Here is a 15,139-nt window from a genome sequence, read left to right on the forward strand (position 1 = left end):
TGCTTGGGTAAATCCTAGATCATCCAAAGAACTTTTTAGGGTAAGTAATGAACACTGACATTTAGAGGTCTAACATAGCGATATAAAGGACAATAAATAACACGGCAATATAAAGGATAAATACTAGAAGCAAATTTAAATCTAGGATTTGAAGAGGCTTCCAAATAAGCAAGTTGTGGCAGTCTACTGTCCCCCCCTAAATCTGTTCTCTACTTTTGGATACACAGATGAACAATTAGAGTCTATATTTTCCAGCCTCCATTTCCGATAGGCATGACACATGATTAAGTTCTTCTCAATAGGATGGAAGCAGGATAGCTGAGTGCAAGTTCCATGTTACTTGCTTAAAAGAAATTTGTTGTAAATTTTTGGCCTTTCTAAGGGCTTCCATGAGGCCATGTTAGAGACCAAACTTCAATGACAAAGACCAGGACTGTGCCCTCAGAGACAAGAGAGCGGCAAGATGGAAGGACCTTGGTCCCTAAGTGATCTCAGGGAGCAAAATTGCTCCTGCAGCCTAGATCATATTTAAACTTCTGGTTCTGAGGTCTCTGATATAGCAGCCTAGCATTTACTACAACTAATAATCAAGATTATAAAATAATCTCATGAGATCTTTGGATAATTTTCTCTATAAAGATGTTATGGTCTTTCCCCAACTTGGTACTGATAACATTTGCTTTTATTATCAGTCTCTTTTTCCAGACTCTCCTCCTGCCTCAATTCTCTCTGTGACCTGCTCATCCCATACACACTAAACAACTAGTCTCATCATTTTCTGAACACAGCATACATGTTCATTCCTCTCTTCCTTTGTCTGTGTGCTTTTTTTCTGTCCAGAAATCCCTTAAAAAATGCATTCCACTTGTTTTTTCAAGAACCAAATACTACTTCCTAACGCCCCTGGCGGAATTAGGACAGCTCTCTTCACATTGTATATAAATTTGTATGAAAGTGTTAGTCACTCAGTCGTGTCTGACTCTTTGCACTCCAAGGACTGTAGCTCACCAGATTCATCTAACCATGGAATTCTCCAGGCAACAGTATTGGAGCGGGTAGCCATTCCCTACTCTGGGGAATCTTCCAGACCCAGGGATTGAACCCGGGACTCCCAAACTGCAGGCAGATTGTTTACTGTCTGAGCCACCAGGGAAGATCCGTCAGTTTGTATATCAATTATTTATTTGTCCATTTGTCTGCTAGACTATGAGCTCCTTGGCAGTGTGATGTCTTCATTCCTTCTTGGATGCCTATAAGCAAAGTGCCATAGTAGATCCTCAGTGAATGTTGGACAAATTCACATGTGAATGAATAGATGAACAAATGGTTAGTGTTCCAACCTTTCAGTCTGATAAAACACAAGGTCAGGAGTATAGGAAGGCAATGGCAACCCACTCCAGTACTCTTGCCTGGAAAATCCCATGGACGAAGGAGCCTGGTAGGCTGCAGTCCATGGGGTTGCTAGGAGTCAGAGACGACTGAGCGACTTCACTTTCACTTTTCACTTTCATGCCTTGAAGAAGGAAATGGCAACCCACTCCAGTACTCTTGCCTGGAGAATCCCAGGGACGGAGGAGCCTGGTGGGTGGCCAACTCTGGGGTCGCACAGAGTCGGACTGAAGCGACTTAGCAGCAGCAGCAGGAGTATGGCTGATGCAAGACATGGCATTGTCACTGGATGGAAATTTTAAGTAATAAAATAGTAGGACATTGAGTTTGCTTATCACAGACCTTCCACACACATTCTCACCTTTACCTTTCCTTCCGGGTGAGTCAGCCATTGTCATTCTAACCACACAACTGAGGAAACTAAGGCTCAGGAAACTGTAGTGGTTACTCAAGGTCATTCATATGGTGAGTGGTTGAAAACAGTTCGATTCATTTAGCATTCCTCCTCAAAGCTCTAGCTATGATTTCTGACTTAGGAAAAAGTTCAGGCTTCAATTTTTTTTAAGTACTAGTGGGCTGTAATCATAATCAAAGGCAAACACGTGGATCCATTGTTAAAAAAATAAAAAAGCTTTATTGAGATATAACTGATATACAAAGAACTGCACATATTTAATGTATACAGTTTGATGAGCTTGGACATATACCAACACCCATGACTGATCACCACAATCAAGGTAATAGATATATCCGACACCTCCCAGAGTTTCCTTGTGCCCCCTCACTTTTGTATCTGGTGTGAACATTTACCTTGAGGTCTAACCTGTTAAATCTTGAAGGGCACAGTACAGTATTGTTAACTATATGCACTGTATTGTACAGATCTCTAGAACTTACTCATCTAGCATAGCTGAAACTTAACACCCGCTGAATAACAGCTCCTCATTTCCCCCACCCTAGACCCATCCTTCTTATTCCCAGGTGGCTCAGTGGTACAGTCTCCCTGCCAAGGCAGGAGACACAAGTTCAATCCCTGGGTTGGGAAGATCCCCTGGAGGGAGAAAATGGCAACCCTCTCCAGTATTCTTGCCTAGTAAATCCTATGGACAGAGGAGCCTGGCAGGCTACAGCCTGCTGCTGCTGCTGCTAAGTCGCTTCAGTCGTGTCCGACTCTGTGCAACCCCATAGACAGCAGCCCACCAGGCTCCCCGTCCCTGGGATTCTCCAGGCAAGAACACTGGAGTGGGTTGCCATTTCCTTCTCCAATGCATGGAAGTGAAAAATAAAAGTGAAGTCGCTCAGTCATCTCTGACTCCTAGCGACCCCATGGACTGCAGCCTACCAGGCTCCTTCGTCCATGGGATTTTCCAGGCAAGAGTACTGGAGTGGGGTGCCATTGCCTTCTCCAGCTACAGCCTATGGGGTTGCAAAAGAGTTGGACATGACCGAGCAATTGAGCACACCTGCAATTGAGCACCATAGATACACACTGTGAGGAACTGCAGAAATTCCTCAATGCTAAAGATGATGTCTCACAATTGAGCTGCTAGGCTAACCAGAGAGAGGAAATCTGTATCATAACTAAAGTGAAGGTAGCAAAGTACCCAATTCACAGAAGGAAAGGTGAAGGGGAACTCAGAAGTCTCCAGACACCACGTTTTACAGATGTTAAAACTGAAACTAGCCGAGTGAAGCTCATGGTCTTACAGCTGGTAAAGAATTAATCCCCAGTTCAGTGCCAGTTTCATTACATCATGCAAAGGATATTTTGCAGGAATGGGAAAGGAGTGAATAACTATCTCTGATATCAAAGTTGAAAAGAGGCCTGGGAAAGTGAAGAAATACTGCTCTTGAACCTGATAGGAGAAAGAAAACGGTTAATTATCTAAATTGAATGGACGACTATAAAATCCAGGCGGGTACCTAAAAGATTTACCTAAACATGTTCAGACAGTTCAGTGATAATTTTCAGGAAAAATAAATGAGGGTGGGGTGAGAGCAGCTGTTTAGGACTGCAAATTCGTCTGAAGAGCTGTGAATGGATCTGGTTCTCTAGTCTCTGCTCTTTGTGGCCTTAGACAGTTCAACCTCTCCCTCCGGCTTCCTCCTCTGAAAAATGTTTAAGTGTCATCAGCCCTGCTTACATATTGAAGTTTTGTGAGGATTCAATGAAATCATGAGTGTGAAACTGTACAAAAATTTTGGTTTCTGTTCTATGAAGGCCTATACCACCAACAGAGGTTTATCATACAGCACAGAATAAACAACATGGATTGGTAGTTGGTCGTATTTATCCTGACTCTATTCAGAAATGTTTTTAAGTGTGGTAGTGTGTGTGTGTATCTCTGTCTATTTATCTCTGTCTAACTATATGTAGACACACACACATATAGTCATATATATATATATGTATATCCAAAGTGAGTGAAAGTTGTTCAGTCATGTCTGACTCTTTGCAACCCTATGGACTGTAACCCACCAGGCTCCTCTGTCCATGGAATTCTTCAAGTAAGAATACTGGAGTGGGTTGTCATTTCCTTCTCCAGAGGATCTTCCCCACTCAGGGATCAGATCCAGGTATCCTGCATTGTAGACAGCTTCTTTACCATCTAAGTTACCAGGGAAGCCCATATATATATATATATAGAGAGAGAGAGAGAGAAACTATTAACATAGAAATAAGGTAAAGTCAAGGCCGAAGTTAGTAGCCAGAATACCTACAGTGAGACTCTACGTACTTTTCTAGGGTTGACTTGCAATTTCGACTTTGAGTTTCCTTGTCGTCAATTTAAAAAAGAAAAGGTAAAAATGTATGAAGTATGTAATATTCATATCATTATAAAATGCAAATTCAAGAAAAGTTATTCAAAAGCAACACAGACATTCTGAGGTCTGCAAAATTTTAACACATAAGCTCTCACCACCAGCATCACCACCACTGCCATACATGTACACAAACCAGTATTGTGAACAGGACAAGCTTAACTATGAGACACAGAACCATGTACTCAATCCCTGGGTGAGATTCCAGCCAGCATAAGGACAGAGGGAGTGTGCTTCTTCTAAAACGAACAATTTAGGAACTCCTCAACTATAGCTTGAGCGCCCTGGGCTACTGGAACTACTGCTCTGGATACTGCTAAATTAGGATGTACCTGGTCTGACATCAGTGTTTATAGGTCCAGAACATCAGCGACAAAGACAGGAGAAAACCAATTGAGGTTGACCCATTTAGTCTGGGGTTTTTCTTTTCTTCTTTTTTTTTCTTTTTTAAACTCACAGTTTGCAGGATCTTAGTACCCAGACCAGGAATCAAACCCACATCCCCTGCAGCGGACCACCAGGGAGGTCCTGACCCTAGGGGTTTTTACACTCACTCTAATATTCTTAAGATAACATCCCATTCCCCCCAAGATAGTATGGATAGGAAGGAAATAGGAACTGGACAACCCAGTTGGCATGGATACTAAGTTCAGACTCTCCCTTCCATCCTCTCCTTCAGAGCTCTCCAGCCACCCTTAACCTTTCTTTCTCTTTCATAAAGTGATTTAAAACTGGGATCATCAAAGGGAACTCCAGCAAAGAAATGTATAGAGTTGGGGTTGTTGTTATTGTGTTGGATACACTAGCAGTAATAAGTAGGTGACTTGCTTCAAAGTGCAGTTAATAGGCTAACAATCAGTATTATGAGTTAACCAAAAACATCACAGGAAAAAAAAAAGTGCCTGTGTGCGTCAAGGGTAGGGAGATAGGGGACAATCTGACACTGTACCAGAGAAGGCAATGGCACCCCACTCCAGTACTCTTGCCTGGAAAATCCCATGGATGGAGGAGCCTGGTAGACTTCAGTCCATGGAGTCGCGAAGAGTCGGACACGACTGAGCAACTTCACTTTCACTTTTCACTTAAATGTATTGGAGAAGGAAATGGCAACCCACTCCAGTGTTCTTGCCTGGAGAATCCCAGGGACGGAGGAGCCCGGTAAGCTGCCGTCTCTGGGGTCGCACAGAGTTGGGCACAACTGAAGCGACTTAGCAGCAGCAGCAGCAGCAGCTGACACCGTACTCGTAGGTCCCTTAGGAAAATGGCAATCTTTTAAAAAAATTAATTGTGGTGAGTGAGTGAAGTGAGTGAAGTCGCTCAGTGGTAGAATACATAATATTTACCATTTTATCCATCTTATAATGTACAATTCAATAGCATTAAGTATATTCACATTATTGTGCAACCCTTATCATTATCCATCTCTAGGATTTTTTCATCATTCCAAACTGAAACTCTGTATCCATTGAATAGTAACTCCCTATTCCCTACTCCCCACAGTCCCTAACAAGCACTGTTTTACTTTCTGCCTCTATAAACTTGACTACTTTAGGAATCTTATATAAGAATAACAATTCAGTTTTTGCACTTTTGTGAGTGGCTTCTTTCACTTAGCATAATGTCTTCAAAATTCATGCGTGGTCCTGCATGTATAACATTTTCTTTCCTGTTTCAGGCTGAATAATATTCCACTATAAGTATATACCATATTTTGTTTATCTATTCATCCATTGATGGAAACTTGGATTGTTTCTACCTTTTGGTTTTTGTCAATAATGCTGCTAAGAACATGGTGTATAAATTTCTGTTTGAGTCCTTGCTTTCCATGCTTTTGGATATATACTCAGAATTGTTGAATCATATAGTAATTCTATTTTTAATTTTTTGAGGAGGAAATGGGAATGTTAGTTTGTCTTTGGGGAAAAATTGAACAAATTATTTAATGACAGTTCATTTACAGAGTTGCTTTCATGAGCATCATGAATCTTGGATTCTATTCTCACTTCTCCTGTTAGCTATGTAATCTTTAAAGTTTCTTGAATTTTCAGGACCACTCTCAGTTTGCTCATTTGAAAAAAGATGTTTTTAAATTAGTTGATATCTAAGGTCTTTTGAAATTCTAGAAGTCTCTAATTCTGCATATTCTCTTTGGTATATGTGTTCATCCATTCCTTTCTTCATTCATTGTGGAAATGCTTTTTGAATGTCAGAGCAGGTGTGGGTTTTTTTTCTCTCGCTCTCTCTCAAAGATAAACAGGAGTTATCCAAGGGGAGTGGGAATGGGGAGAAGAAAGGCTGGGGTAATAGTTGAAAGAAGAAATAAAATGGACTGTGAACTAATGGAAAGGCAGGTACCAAGAGAAGGCTGAAGGGGTAAATATGGGTCAGAACACTCTAGGCTGAGTGACCAACTTTTAAGAATTTGCACTTTATCCTGACATTAATGGGGAGCTATTGAAGGGCTTAAAGAAGGTAGTAACAAGATCAGTCTTTGTTTTAAAAAATCACACTGACCAACAACAATGTGGAGAATGGACTGTAGGTGTTCAAAACAAGTTACCTATTCTTTCTCTCCTTTGCTGTGTTTTTCTTTGACAGTGGGAAAATTAGTCAAGATGTTCCAGAACCTAACTTGGAACAAAAGACATTTAGATCAAACTTATTTCATCTTGGTAAACAATACTGTACTGAACTTCTCCTTACACTGAAAAGTGTTTGTCCACTGTTTCCCCTGAACCATGAAAACTACTCATCATGTAGTGTCTTCAGGTCATTAGCTTGCCAATTAATACGATCGGATTATGACAATAAAGAAATTTTTAAAGATGTTCTGATTAGGAATTATTATCCTTTTATCTATAATGTTAAAAAAATTAAATATCACCATATTAATATCACTCTTATATTTAATGAGAAAACTTTAGAACACTCATATTTAATTAAGTGGAGTTTTTCCTTAATTGGGATGCAAATAGTCTACTTCCGGCTCTATATAATATTCTTTATATAAATAATGTAGCATTCTAAAATCATAAAAATATACAGTGATGCTGTTTTCCTTTGTTTATAGACCTCATTTTCTTCACTCTTTAAGTTGTGTGTTGTGCTGCATCAGCAGATTGTATGCCTATGAAGACAATGAATGACCCCTGAAGGCCATTATTTTTAATGGGTGAAGAAAAGGAGTTCTTAGATCTTAGTTATACCTTAGATCACACAAATGCAAAACAAATTCTTTGGAAAAATACTGTGAGTTTTAGTATGCAAGAATAATGCCTTGGTTTTCTGCAGATATTAAGATTCATTCAATCACTCATGCCTTATTTAGTAAAGTAATGCTGGAAAGAATGGCATTTGCCTTCAATAAATTCTGGCAGTTTGGTATAATTTTTACTTTGTGTTAAAGCAAACCAAAATGAGAGCAAGGAGAACCAATTATTAAGAGTGCTTTAGTCTGGCGAGGATGCTTCAAATGGCCAGCTTGTAGCAAGCAGGGCCAGGCCAAGAGCCGAGAAATTAAAGTTTGTATGGTACATGGTATGCTTTTGGTATATTGAAAAAAGAAGAGCTTCAAGAAAGAAGCCAAAGAATGGTAAGTGTTTCTGGTTTTAACATTATCCCTATTAGTTTGCTAGCCCGCCCAAGAGCTATAAAGTTAACAATAAATCAAATACATTTTAATTTGTCACAAGATAGCAGATAGAAACAAAATTTTCCCAATCGGTTTTCTGCCAAAGTATTTCTACTAACCCTATCCACTCCCCAAATTCACACTTACTGTCAAAAATTAAGAACTATCGAATAAATTCAAGCCTGGGAAACATTTACTGGATGCTGCGGTAGCCTGGCACTCTGTTATGTTCTAGGGACTCAGGACAAGTAAGTGACGGTCTGGTCTTCACAGAGGCGAGTGACTCTTGGCAAGGCCGGGTTACTTTATTTGCCAGAAGGCCAGAGTAGAACACTGTCTCCAGGTCATTCAAACATATGACACATGACGTTGTACCACATAACAAGGCACATCCTACCTCACTGCTCCTCTTCCAAATCTGACCCTTATGTTAGTAAGACTAACTTTTCAAAGTCTCTATTTGAATATCAGATTGCAGTAAACCCTACATTCTTATGTGGAAGCATAGTATTGGAGTAAGTCCTGGAAACATAATATGCATGACACTTGCTTCAAAGTGTATTAAAAACATAACAATTCATGTTCAGTTTAGTTTCTCAAAGTCAAACTTTGAGAATACAGTTGAATTTTATATTACAGATAGTTGAAAGAAAGACCCATTACAAGGTCAATATCGGTACTTGTTAAAATACTCTTTGAATTGAGGGGGAGGGTGTAGTGTGATCAGGAAACGAGTTTTTCTCAGTGGATAACAGTGACACAGACACCTGTTATTCCCCAGCTAAGTGTTAATTGTAAAGGCTTATAAAAACTCATCCTCCTTGTTTTTCTTTTGTAAATTTGAATGTAAATAATGACTCAAATACATAATTTTACAAGTATCTGTATTGCTGTGATATTGTTAGTTGATCACTCCAGTTGTCTCAATTTGCCCATGTCCTTTGCTTTAATTTTTCTTAAAAAATGTATTATATAACATTACTTACTATTTGTCTTAATGAATATGCTAGGTGCAATAGTAATAGACTTCCATGAACTGTAGATAAAACAGTTAGAATTAACTTTGACATCAAAAACAAACATATAAAAAAAACTTTCTGTTCTCACAGTTCATGATATGAAAGTTTAACGTAACAATCTAAATTGAAAGTTAAAAAGTACTTCACTGGTAGACCAACCCCACAGTCCCATTATGAGAAAATCTGAAGTTTTTCACTATCAGAAATAGTTACTTTGAAAATAAAAACATGATCAATTAAGAAAACACCATAATTAACGCAAATAGTGTTCAGATACTTATTATTTTCATCAAAGGAGATGCCTGTTGACTTTAGTTCTAAAGCAGCAACACATTAAGAATTTTACTAATTTTTCCTATAATATATAAGAGAGCTTGATTTGTGATTTTTCCCCTTTAAAAAAAAAACAACTTTGATACCACAAAAGCTTTAAAAAGCTAAGTCTCCTGCCTTAATAGGGTCTCTGTAAATGGCGAATCAAGGTTGTACAGAAGAGTATTAATCACAAAAAGTATTAATTAAGATAAACTTTAGGGATGCATTTCCCATGTTTACAGCCCTGTCTAATGGCTAACAAAGACTTCTTTATTTGTTAGTTTTCATACATCCATGTCTATGTGTGAACCAATACATTTTGGTCTACCACTTTTATAGTTATAAATCAGACTCATGCCCAACTCAGAGGCCCTGCAATCCGGGTCTTTAAGAAAAAAGAACAGTGGAGGTGTTGCTGCCTGGGAGAGTGTGGGCTTCCTTTGGGTTGCTAGGCCGCCTTTCTGTGGACCTAGATGTATAACCTACTTTCATTTGTCTCTAACGACTGAATTAAAACACTCATTTATCTCCAAGTCATTATAACGTAGAAACTGTGCACTGTCTACACATCATGGGCTGTGAAACAGCAGCCGGAACACATGACAGACTCAGTATGTTTGAAATGCTGGAGCAAATGGGGTGGTTGGTTTTGAATTCATTTGCACTCATTTTTACTACTTGAGACACGCTCATTAAAAAGCTGTATTTCAACTATGTTATATGCTCCCATTTAACTGAGCTGGATTTTCTCAGCACTGCTGCCTCTGACTTTTTAATTTGCTTTGAACAGGAGTATTCTTCCAAGTCATGGACAATTCAGGCAGACTTTATCAGGTAAAGCCAAGTCTTCAGCTTTGCCTCTGCCTTCCACCCTGCTCCCGGGACCTACAAGTTGGGATTGCAGCTAAAGATGGGAACTGCAGATCCCAAACCGGAGGGCTGAATCACGCTCACTTTCTTCAGGACAGCTGCTCACTGGCATTCTACTCTGCACTTAAACCCTTTAAAGCTACAAACAAACTTTGGGAAAGTTACATCACCGTAAACAAAAACACAGTTGCTTAAGTTATTATTATGCAACATTGTGTCATTACACATTGACACCGCAATTATTTTCCCAATTTGGCAAATACGACCTTCTTTGCAGCTTCGGGGAGAAGTAAAAATCCGGGATAAATAGGTCCATGCCACCTTCAGGAATGGGAAAGGTTTCCCACCCTCTGGAGAGATACTCAGGTTTTATCCTGCAAACAAAGTGGGACGCCAAACCATCTCTCAAGTCTTTCGAACCCCACATTCAAAATGTAAATGATTGGTCTGGGGTGATCCATATGCTCGGAAGAGCAATACAATCACGAGCACGTGAAATTCTGGATGTGCTTTTTAAAAACTCGCAGGCATCAACACACATCTGGTAACTAATTTATTAATTAGCCTTCCCACCCGCCTTCCCCTCGGCAAAAGTCTGGGTAACCACTGGGCAGCGTCTGCAGCCCAGGTGAGCTCTACAGATCGGGTCGGAGATTGCCCCCACCCCCACCCTGCCGCTGTGCAACAATTGCAAGGCTGCGTGTCTAAGCAGAAGACAAATCAAACATGTTCCGGACACGTTTTATTAAAAATTTGAAACCAGATAAAAAGGATCAGCTTGTCAAAAGAAAAAACAAAACAAAAAAGGTAACTACTTGTCGAAAGAAAAGAGTGAGAGCGAGGACAAATGACCCGCGCAAGTGCATATGACCATTTTTCTCCCTAGGCTGTCTCAGAGCAGACGAAGGATGGGGGCGAGGGAGGGAGGGATGGAAAGAAGAGGATTGCGAGCATCATCTCCCAGTCTGCAAAGGTCTGGTCTCCCCTGTGCTCAAGAAGCGGTGGTAGCCATTTTCATTTTTTCCCCCCAAACGTAAAAGGAAAATAAAACAGAAAAGGTATATCTCCTTTCTTGCACTAACGGCTCTGCTCGTCTTTCTCAAGGAAAAAAAAAAAAAAGATTTTAACAATCTCAGGTACAAAACCTAATCCGCATGCATCCAGTGAAGCTTCAACTCGATTCGATTTGGCGACCCGCACTGAAGGAGACGTGATCTTGAAAAATCAATCCGTGCTCGCGCCCCCAAGCCGCCGCAGCCGCGGCCGCCGCAGTGGCCACAAAATTAGCGGCTCCGAGGACGTTTTTGCCGCAGTGCACGTCCGCCGTAACCGCAGAGCACTCGGGTGAATAATGCCAGTACAGTGTGCAGACGATCGGGCTGATTGATCACGCAAAATAATTCACGACTTCAGATCGGCTCTCGGTCCTGCCACTTTAAATCACAAACGCGCGTCTACACCGTTCTATAGGGGCCCACACATGCATGGTACACGTGTGTGCGTGTGTGTGCGCGCGCGTGTTTGCGCGCGCGGAGGGCCAAGTGAAATGATTCCAGATTGCATCACATATAGGAACCGGGGGAAAAAAGAGCCAAAGAGCCCCTCACCCCAACCACTACCCCCACCTTTTGCAGCGTGGACAAGTGGCTTGTAAGGCAGCTTGGAGCAAAATAAAGTCTGAACAAAACTAGACTGTGAGACTAGCACGTCGCAGAGTGAAAGTGAGTGACGTTAACGCAGACTCGGTAAAGACTCACTTTCAGGCAAAACTAACATGCCCCCACCCTTTTATTTTTTTAATAAAAGAAGGAAAAGAAAATCATTAATTGAGTTCAGATCTTAAATGCTGCTTTCAAAATGCACGCACATGTTGAAGACTCTGCGACTGTAATTTCTTGGGTAAACATCTGGTGAAGACATTCCAGGAACACATCTGAAAAGAAGAAAGGCGTAAGACAGCCCCTTCTTTATATATCGTGGGTCAAAAAGAGTTGTTAAAACTTTTTTTTTTTTTTTAAGTATGCTCTCAGTGAAAATACCTTTATGAACTCTCAGGATGAATTCGGGTTGGGAGAAGGATTGAACTGGAAGTGGAGTCCTGGGTTCCAGACATTGCCATGGTCTGTGAACTTGAGCAGGTCCCTTTTGCTGTGGCCCTCTTTTCTCATCTGTAAAATCGCAGAGGGTAAATGATATGCTTTCTAAGATCTTTTTTTCTTCACTAACATGATTCTAGCTAGGAGGGAATAATGATGGGGTACGGAGAAGAAGTTTTAATATATAGAGAAAAAGAGGTCACATTCTTCAGGTGGCATCTATTTAAACTGGTGGTGATGAAAGGGATGAGTCCAGTATGCCTGAGTCCTTAACAATAAAGATTGTGTCTATATTAAGAACTGCTGTTGTCCCAGCTCTGAAGTATAGATAGTATATAATGAATGCTCTTTGAGAATGACATTGTAATCTTGTAATTATATTTTGTGGGGTAGAGACTATTTTCAAGGATCAGCCAAAATAATTTTGGGATTGGAACAATTTTCAACATTCTTATTGATAATCTGTTTGTGAAATGCATTAAATCACTTGGATAATTTAGAGAAAATAAGTTTTTAGTAGGTCTAAGAGTTCTTCTGCGCCATATTGGCTGTCAAGATTGACTGAATTAAGGAGATTAATTACTCTGTCTACTTCTTCCAAAAACAACTCCAAGCAGGGTCGCAGGCAGAGACCACTCTTTGACATTCCTCTTGTCTGTGTCATGAGTGGTCAGGAGTGTGGGTGCTAGTGCCAGACCACTAACTAATTTTCACCAGGTGAGTAATCATAGCCAAATTGCTTAGCTTAGTTGCGCCTCAGTTTCCCACATTGTAAAATGGGGACTATAATAGCAACTAATTCATAGGGCTGTTGTCAGGATAAATGAGTTATCATATTAAAGTGCTGGGAACAGAGCATGGCACATGTAACCAACAGCTCAATAAATGTTAGAGGTTATTATTACTACCATGTAAATACAGGGAAAGCAAGGTCAGATATAATAGAGGGATCTTTGAACTGCTCCTGAATTTCAACTAAGGCCTCTAAGCACTTTATCAGGCTTTTATGATGTCAGCTTAAAGCAGGGAGCACAGCAGTCTTTATTAAGAATAAACCAAAACATTCTCTACCAAACTCCATTCCCATACATTCAATAGTGGTGAAGTTGGAGAATTCTCCATTTGACCAGGTCAATGCAAATGTGTAATATTGGGTCTGTATGTTGAGTGCATCCTTATTAATGAGTGTCTTGACTGTCCAGGTGGTAGGAAGCCAAGATTTTCTTTGGGTAGAAGTTTGCAAGGAATCAGTTCCTGCCTGTTCTGTTGTGATACTTTCTTTCCTACACAATTTGTTACCTCAGGCCTAGTCTCTGTCATTGAATTATGGGGTCAAAACAATTGTAAATCTCTGGCGTGCTCCCTCCGTGTCATTATTAGTTTAAAGGGGGAAAAGCAACATTCTGACTTTTTCTCCTCTCTTAATGACCCCCTAGAGTGCAGACTTGAACCAGGCTTTAGGAAGGGTCACAAGTAAGGAATGCTTAAGGGAGCAATCCCGATAGTGTTTGCATTTTGGGATTGGAGGCGAGCTGTAGTTAAGCTTTATAGAGGAAGTGGAGATTAGGTGTTTCCAGAACAAGGTGGAAGCTGGCAGGCGTCGGTCACTGCATGTTGGAAAGTAAGGTCCCACTTCTTTCTTCCCGTGGCACCTGAAGCCCCAGGTGCACTAACTGTTCTACCAGGAGCCGGGAAGAGACTGCCCCATCCAGAGCTGGCAGACCTGGGGCGCCGGGGGTGAAGTCCAGCTCCAAGTTGAGGGGGCTGCACGCGCGGGTTCAGTTCTCCGTTAGCCAGACGACGTCTTGCTGAAAGCGCAGGAAGAAAAGTTGTGTTCCGAGCGCTAGCTAGTGCGTGCTCGACTCCACTTTGTCAATCTGATTAACACCATCTCCTAAATAAATAAATCAATAGAAGAGGGTGTGCTGCCTTTCATAACACCTGTTTGCCTTCCTCCTTTTCGCCCGTAGGGACTCCAACTCTCTCCATCATGGACACACTCCCTCCAAAGAGGCGCTGTAAGGTGCCGAAAGGAAACCCAAGATCCCTGTATATATATATAAAGTATATAGGGACTTATATGCTTTAAAATTTTTCCGGAGGCAAAGGTGGGAACCTTGGCGAATTTCATTCGTCCGCGCCTCCGCAGCAACTTGGCACCAGAAGCCGCCGGCGCCTGGCCTCGCATAGTTTTCGGAGACCTCCACGGAGTCCCCGCGAGGACCTCACTGATCACGGTCCCCAGTGGCCCGCGGACTTCCCCTGTTGCAGAGGTATTGGGGGAATTTGAGAATAAATCCATTCAGCTCTACCCTCCGTCCTCACCGACCGGAACGACAGGTCGAGGATCCCCCGCTCCAGGTCCTGGAAGGGGGAGGGGGCGAGGGCGGGCGGAGGGACCGAGCGGGAGTCGCAGGAGCTGACCGACAAGGTCACGACCGCCAGGCTGCTGACCGAGGCGCGCAGCGGCCGGCGCCGCCCTCTGGCCCCGGGGCTGACCCCGCGCCGCTCGGGTCTCGGTCACCGGCCTGGCAGGTCCCTAGGAGTAGGAGGGGGCGACGCCGCAGAACCAACCCTTACTTTTGAGTGGAAGCTGAAACCCACGGGGCTCCCTGGCGAGCGGTCTTGGAAGGAAGATCAGACGCCCAGCACAGCTGAACTTTTGAAGGGGCTCTCTGCTCTGCCACCCTCTTTCCTAGTGGCGACTTGTGAGAGACTTGTCCCCTCCCCTCCCCGTCTCCAAGCCGGGGGAACTTGGCCCAGACGGCCTAGTTCTCCATATTAACTGGTGGTTCCACCAGCTCAGCACCGCTTCTCTCAGACAGATACCTTCTAGGGTGTCTTGGAGAGAAGGAAACACGTTCAGTGCTTCCCTCACCTCTTTTCGAGGGAGTATTATGTGACTTTAAAATCTTCTAGGCGTTAAGAACCAAACAAAACAACAAAACCAAAAACAAAATACGCTGCCTTCATGTGAGTGGATGTGAAGTGAATCC

General features: G+C 41.9%; 2 long non-coding RNA genes across 2 annotated transcripts; one reads left to right on the forward strand and one right to left on the reverse strand.

Moving 5' to 3' along the window:
* Window positions 1–5,154: 5,154 nt before the first annotated feature.
* On the forward strand, window positions 5,155–11,124 carry LOC145505020 (uncharacterized). The gene is made up of 2 exons (XR_014052713.1): window positions 5,155–7,804; window positions 9,968–11,124. It is a non-coding gene; the product is annotated as an uncharacterized LOC145505020 (long non-coding RNA).
* LOC145505017 (uncharacterized) lies at window positions 10,772–14,843 on the reverse strand. The gene is made up of 4 exons (XR_014052710.1): window positions 14,724–14,843; window positions 13,867–14,037; window positions 12,087–12,215; window positions 10,772–11,980 (listed from the first exon to the last, which is right to left on the reverse strand). It is a non-coding gene; the product is annotated as an uncharacterized LOC145505017 (long non-coding RNA).
* Between the last annotated feature and the right edge of the window lie 296 nt (window positions 14,844–15,139).

The sequence above is a fragment of the Giraffa tippelskirchi genome, chromosome 5 (assembly GCF_054371585.1).
Source record: "Giraffa tippelskirchi isolate mGirTip1 chromosome 5, T2T-mGirTip1v1.2.pri, whole genome shotgun sequence".
NCBI lineage: Eukaryota > Metazoa > Chordata > Mammalia > Artiodactyla > Giraffidae > Giraffa > Giraffa tippelskirchi.